The following is a 7476-nucleotide window of genomic DNA, read 5'->3' on the forward strand; positions in this document are numbered from 1 at the left end:
GGGGGTGTGCACAGAGATTGCTGAGCTGCTCAAGGACCCCCAAGATAGCGGTGTTGACTAAGATCTAGTAATTATCCCTTAACCTGAGAAATCGGAACTGGCTCTTAAACAATAACACATCTTCCTTACTTTCAAAGCTTGGGAGAATAATAGTAAAGGCATAATTTGTAAATAATAGCTCTGCATTGTTTACTGCCAAGTGAAAATAGAATATGCAGACATGCAGTGGGATGAGCGAGGGCCTGGTGCAAGCCACGCCTGCCATGTCGAGTACACACAGGTTTGAGTGTGTTGTTTCATTGTGTTACTGCTGAAGCTTTTTATTTGATCTAGCTTTTCTGTGAGTTCTTCTCCCTCAGTTAGTTTGCAAACAAACCCGTCTCTCATAAATCTTCCTCATTTCCTGCATGTACAGTTCTGCTTTGAGATCTGCCGTGACAATCCGCTTCTGATACGTAAGTGGCGTTAAACACCAATTTTTTTTAAGTTCTGGTTTTGTCGATAGTTACCACTTGGCATTTAGCTGAGACCATTACCATTGCTCTTTGGGATTAAGCGTAAATTTAGTACCTTTATTTCATGTGTAACATTCCTGAAGCCTTTTCATTTTTATTTTTTATTTTTTTGCCATTTTAAATTATATTTTAGACATAAAAAAGTATAAACACATAGTTATAACAAACACTCATATGCCCGATATAAAGAATTAATGTATAACCTGGAGTCTTCATTATAGGTGATTTAGTCCTCTTTTGGGATTTAGGTGAGAGCTTTATTTTGCATCTTTTCTACTTTTGCTTTTGAGGGCACATCCTGGATTCCTGGAAGAAAGTCCTTGGTCACTGCAGGGCTATAGTGTTTCAGAAGCCAGCCAAAGAGCCCCTCGGGACTGTTACCAAGCGCTGAGTGCACCTCCTTCTGAGAGACTTCATAGGCAGTCTGTTTTATTACTGTTTGTCTGTCCTGTTTCTTCATTATTCTTGGCCTGTGATATTGTTCCTTATAGGAAAAGACAGCCTGTTGCTTTAGTCTGTGTAGCCCACTTCTGGCCACCAGAGCCAGTTTTTGAGGGCTTTCTAACTTCTATGTAAGCTGAGCAGACTGATCTCCTACCAGTTGTACAACATAGTAAAGGAAGTATCTTAACTGGGTAGAGGAGGACTGCCTCAGCCACCCAGGAAGGGATCTTTGAGTTGTGGCTCAGCCCCTGTGTAACCTACTGACTCTGAAACTTAGGCCTCTGTTGTTTCCAGCCAACACGTAAATGTCTGGGGCCATTGATCCAGCTCCTGAGATGCCAAACTCTGTGCTAGGCTTTCAGCTCAAAATGGAGACAGTATAATTTTTTTTGGATACTTTTTTAAATAGAGGAAATTGAATTTTCACTGTTAAATTTCATAAATTGATTAATGGGAAGTTTAAAAAATTTGTCCAGTAGCAGAGTGAAAAAAGTTTTTTTATATTCTAGAGTTGACAGTTTACCTTTACTTCCTAGCACAAGTATAAAGCTATGAGTTATTGAGAATTCTACCTGAGTGATATACATGGAAATCCTTTACTGATATTCTAGAGCAGTCGTACTGCCTTTGCTAGGATTTTGTCCTTTTTTTTTTAATAACAAGAAAATCAACATAGATGAGGGGTTCTCAAATGTTGGCACTATTGACATTTGGGGCCAGATGATCCTTTGCTGTGGGGGTTGGGGGGAGGGCTGTCCTGTGCATTTTGGACCGTTGAGTTGCATCTCTGGTCTCCACCCACTAGATGCCAGTAGCAGCTCCCCACCCAGCTTGCCAACCAAAAATGTTCCCTAAGGGGCAAAGTCACCCTGAGCTGAAAGCCACTGATACAAACCATCCAGTGAGTATAAGTGTATATTTTGCTACATGTGCCAATACTGTATCAGACTTAAGGGCCATTTCATCTAGTATGACACCTAAGGCTTTTTTTATAGTCAGGTACCAGAGTTTGAGGATGACAAATTCCACTGTATCATCTTCAGATGTCTTAAATAAATTAGGTTTATGGTGGATGAGTCAAAAGCAATTTGCAATTTCTTACTTCTCCAATTTTTATTTAGAGGGGTAAAAATTATAACCTACAGCTTTTGCTTAGTTTGTTTGTTTTTTAGTTTACTGATACATATGAATCAGTCAGACCATTTTGTAAACATCTTCGACATGCAATAACATTGTCTACCTGTTTCCAAAGGATAATGGAAGATCTACAGAGTTGCTGCACCTATCTGGGCTATACATCAATCAATCAAAAGTTCATTTGTGGGGTGGGGTTTGGTCACAGCTGGATGTTATATAGAACTAACCTGACTTGCTGCCCCCTAGAGCAGGGAAGTGAATCTATTATATCTGCATCCCAGTATAGGAAATGGAAATACCTGCCACATCATCTTAGGTGGCCTACATGGCTCATTTTGCAAGGAGAGAGCAGTGTTCGGCATGATCAAATTTTCTTGTATCAGCATTTGATATGTATCTTAAAGTGATTGATATTTTTAGTGCAATTACTGTTGACTATTAAAAATCCAGTGAATCTATTTAATATTGTACAGAATTTTTCTGTTGTTTAGGCTGATTTATTAAATATCCTTCCTCTAAGTAAAAACCAAAACCCATTTATCATTATCAGTTGAAAAAGAGGTCCATTTTAAATGGAATACCCTATGCATACTTTAATTTAGAAGCTGGTCCATAAAGATGTATTTACTGTGTTCAGTGAACAGCATTTAAGTAGACTCAGATTTCAAGGGATCTTAGATCTCTTCTGTTTAGCATACTCCTTTTACAAACCTGGAAACGCAAGAGTCTGGAAGGTGAAATGACTTCTTAAATACTAGTTCAGCATGTGTCAAGGGCCTAATCAAGTATTATCAGCATTTTTTTTCCACTTTCAGTTTTCTTTTTAATGTAAGTGTACATTTGTCCTATACATGTTGATATATTGGCTGATTGTAACATGTTTGTGATAGTAATAAATTCAAGGACCTTCATTATTGTACATTTAGTCATTTTTAGTAAAAGTATATCTACACATTTTAAATGGTCAAATAGCTCTGTAAACCTTACTTTGAAACAGTATTTTCCCTCTATCCTACATATCACCCCTACCCAGAGGCAACCAGGTTCAACTATTCTAGTTGATTATATATATATCTCTCTCTCCAAACCTCCAAATGCCATGCCTGTGTTTTCCCTTAATATCTATTCAGTTTTAGGTATTGTCTTCTGAATTTCCATTACGGAAGAGGTTTCTTTCCACCTCACTCTCCTCTCCACACACTTCCATCTTTCCATCCTCTTGATATTGTTATTCTTTTATTTTGGCTGCATCAGTATTCACTGTTATGATACCAATGTACATGCTATTCACAGCTTTGTTATGTTATGTACTATGATTACTTTTCCTTTCCTTATTGAACTTATTTTCCTGAATTTAAAAAAATATCTTTTTTTTTTTTGGCTTGGTTTTCTATTTTATTGCTAATCTGTAGCCAAACTCTTCTCCCAGTCGGGTAACCTTCTCTCAGTGCATTCAAACCCATTAGGTATCCTAAAAGAAATTCTTGAAGAGCTTCTTACCGCATTTGTCTGGACTGATTTTCACTATACTTGCTGCACAGGTGTCTTCTAGGGCTCTCCCTTCATAGGTATCCTAGGGATTTCCTTTTTTCTGGGACCTATTTTTTTTTTCTTTCTCATTTTGGTGGGGCATATCTTTCAGAAGATTCCTGAGAAAGGATACATGGTGGTAGGATGACTGTCAGGCATGATTATTATTGGGAAACTGTTTTGATACTGTGAGTATCTGTAGATGTCATTATTCTATTCTTAGATTTAATTGATAGTTTGGGTATAGAATTGTAGATTGGGAATAATTTTTACTTAGAATTTTGAGGGCATTGTTATGATCCATGTTATGTTACTAGGATGAGTTTCAAGGTCTGGGTTGAAACCCTAAATAGACTAGAGTTACTCAGCGCAGATATTCTAGAATGATGTAGCATCGTGCACAGCAACAATCTCCTGAGACCTCACAGTCCCAGGAACATCTTGAACATCTTCTAAAATGTTGCCATTGAGTCTTCTGTTCTCTTTGTCTTGTAAGTTTATGTATAAAACAAAACAAAAATCCTCCAACTTTCATTTTAATGATTTTTGTGGAGAAAACAGAAGTAAATTGATATGTTCACTTCTTCAATTTTTTTGTATTTTCTGTCATGTTTTGGCTTTAAGCATCAAGTTCCTTTGCTGTGGTCATTTTAAACATTTTTATTAATACGTTTAGTACAAATAGTCACCCCATAATGTCATTATGCATCTTTTCTTTGGGAATAAGCCCCAAAGATGTGTCAGAGGAGCACTTGTTCTGCCAAGGGTGATTTTTAAGACAAGATGGAGATGAGGAATACCTGGAAAATGCAGACTTTCTAAAAAACAACCTTTGGGGATATAGAGTTAAATCTTGTTTGATGTCACAATAGCATTTGGATGTTTTTCCATTGTTGTTTCTAATTGTGTATTTTTAAAGACTATCAGTCTTACCCTGTATTTTGGTTCTAGTGTTTAACTCTCATCTCTGCTTGGATTGGTCCACTAGATAGCTTTAGGCTCAGGTTTAATTTAGACCCAGTTTATTAACCATGGGCCTGCCCGGCTCACCAGGCACTTCCCAGCCATTTACCATGGGTATTGCCTACTGAACTCCCCATGAAGCTTCATCATTTATTTTATGAATATCTTTGATAATAACTCAAAATATGAAAAGGAAAATATCAATGACAGACTGCTGTAGTATTTTTTAAATCTTTTAGGATGCATTTGAGTGTAGTCTTAGTTTGCAGCAATCAACTTCATGGAATTTAGTGACTTGTGATGATTATGTACAATAGAAAAGTAGTGAAGAACTAGTGTCTGTATCTGTTTTTACAGTATTACAGTAGCACCATCAAATCTGTTTTTCTATGTGATGGTAGAAAAAAAATCATTTGTGAAAGACTAGTGAGTATACATATCTACTATTATGTAGCAGTTTTAATTTTAATTTACCAGTTAAAGTTCCAGCTTTTGTTTCTGTAAGGATGATGATAACCCAGCAAGTAACTGTTCCTGCAAACCACTCCTGCTTGCCTTTGCCAAATCTTTTCACTTCGGTCAGCTTTATTTCTAGATCGATGAATGGCACCGACATTCTTCTTTATAAACACGAATTTTATCTTTAGTGACACTGAGATACATAAGCATTACTTCTAATTTCCCTGAAAGTCTATTTCTAAACACGCCTACCATTTTGGGGAGCAGAGAGAAAGAAGGGAGCGCATGTGGGGATAGAAGCTCCTTGCTGAGTATAGCACAAAGCAGTTTGTCAGGGAAAGCACATGGCTTTCTGAAAGACCATGAGCCAGGACTTTCCTGGAAACTCCTCACACATACTCATACTCCCCAGCCACTTGAGATGTTAAGGCAGTTGTGTTTCCTCAAGTTTCTACCTTCAGAAATTAGGGTCCAGGCCAAAGTGAACAAGGGTTGAACAAAGTGAATTTGGTTCATGCAAGTGCTGATGCCCACACCCAAAATGCTCGGCCTAGGATGTACCAAGGGCACAAGGCGGAGTAAGGAGCCTGTTTGCTTAGAGCACACAGACACAGAACTGGCTCTTCCTGGTGAGCAGCAGGATGGTTTAAGCAGGTTGAAGTACCTGGTGCAGTCTGATGTGCCCATTCCTAGAGTTTAAAAAAAACAAAAAAAAAAAAAACAAGAATGAAACCAGAAGATTCGAAGATGTGCTGTTCAATCACAAGAGATTTAAGCAGTGGGCCCTTGTGTAGCGTACCATAACTGCTGACCAACTATGTTCCATCTGTGATTATAATCAGTGGTAGTTCTCTGGGTTCTTTAACTGAATATCCCACAACTCATTAACAAATATTTCTGGGTGCTTACTGTGTGCTAGGCACTCTTCAGTGGTAAGCAAACCCAGAGAGAAACCCTGCCCTCATGGAGTTTATAGACCAGTTGGGAGACAGACATAAATATTCCTGAAGATAAATGAAAGATAGCTACTTTGAAAAGAACGAGTCTCTCAACAAAAACAGGTTCAGTTCTTATGCACTTCCTACAGATTTCTAGTATTACATTTATGAGGGCATCATCAGCTGTACTTGGTGGGTGCAGAAAGTTGTATTGGTTTAGGTTTTTGAAAAACCTATATGCTTAAGCAGGAAATATTTGGGAAACCATCTGGAAGGACAGAACAATGATATTAAAAATGCAAATAGTTATACTCTCAGATACATGTGTGGTGTTGACCAGTAATTTTGCCATTCCTGGTTCATTTCGATGCTGAAGTGGCCTTATGAAAGGACTTTTCTGCTGAAATTACTTTAGCATAATCTAATGAAGGACCTAAAGCAAAAGTTTTCTATGGGCCAAGAATTTGGGCAAGATCGGCTGGGCAGTTCTGCTCCCTGTGGCGCTGGCCGAGATCACTCCGGGCTGCCAGCCACTGGTGCGCAGCTGTGGGCGGGGCTCAGCTGGGTGCAGTACTGAGGCTGAGACAGCCAAGAGACTCCATTCATGTTTCCGGCACCTCTGCTTGGACGGCTGACCCAGCTTGGGGCTGGCCAGGCATCTATCCGGGCAGTCTCTCCGACAGGGCGCTCAGGCCTCTGTACGCAGTGGCCCAGGGCTCCGAAAATTGCCAAGCCACTGTCGCGCCCAGCCTCCCTACTCATCGAGCTTATTAAAAGGTCTCGACATGATCATTGGCCGGGCAGAGTCAGCATGAGAGGAGTTGGGCATGGCAAAAATAGGAGATAGAAGCCTTATCAGGGGAACACCGAGACAGGCCGCTCAGGCACTGAGATCACATAGGTAATGCTTGTCTGTATGGCCCTGGGCAGAGTTCTGTTCTGAACCACTCTTTTGTGGAACCACCTCCCTATTCTGCTTGTGGGATCGTTTCTTCCCGTTGGTTTCGGTTTTGATTGCGGTTGCTGCCTGGATCACCGCATCGCGGCTGCCAAACTCTTGCCTGTGGGCCTGAGGATTGGCTGGATCAGATGCCTGGGGCCTCTGCAGACTATGCATGTAGAAAGCCTTTTGGGAGTCCGCCAGTAGTGGCTTGTCATTAAGATGGGCTCTTAGCCATTCTCTGGCCAACTCCCCACGGGATGACATGGGTTCTGAATAAGCTAATGGGGAGACAAGGCTGACACAGAAGTGGTCAGCCCTTCTTTTAACATACTCAGCTAGAAAGTATCATCATCAATAGCAAATATTTATCTACTATTTTGGTATAGCCTTTAATCAAGAAAATATGTCTGCTAGTGGAAAGATGCCTAGCTCAAGCCTAGACATTTCATAAAACACATCTCTTTGTGTTCTAAGTGGCAAACGAAATAATAGTTCATTACAGATGCACTGTTTATTTCAGGGAGCATGTTAATTTGGTAGTTAATGC

The sequence above is a fragment of the Pteropus medius genome, unplaced genomic scaffold (assembly GCF_902729225.1).
Source record: "Pteropus medius unplaced genomic scaffold, Ma_sr-lr_union100, whole genome shotgun sequence".
Taxonomy (NCBI): Eukaryota; Metazoa; Chordata; class Mammalia; order Chiroptera; family Pteropodidae; genus Pteropus; species Pteropus medius.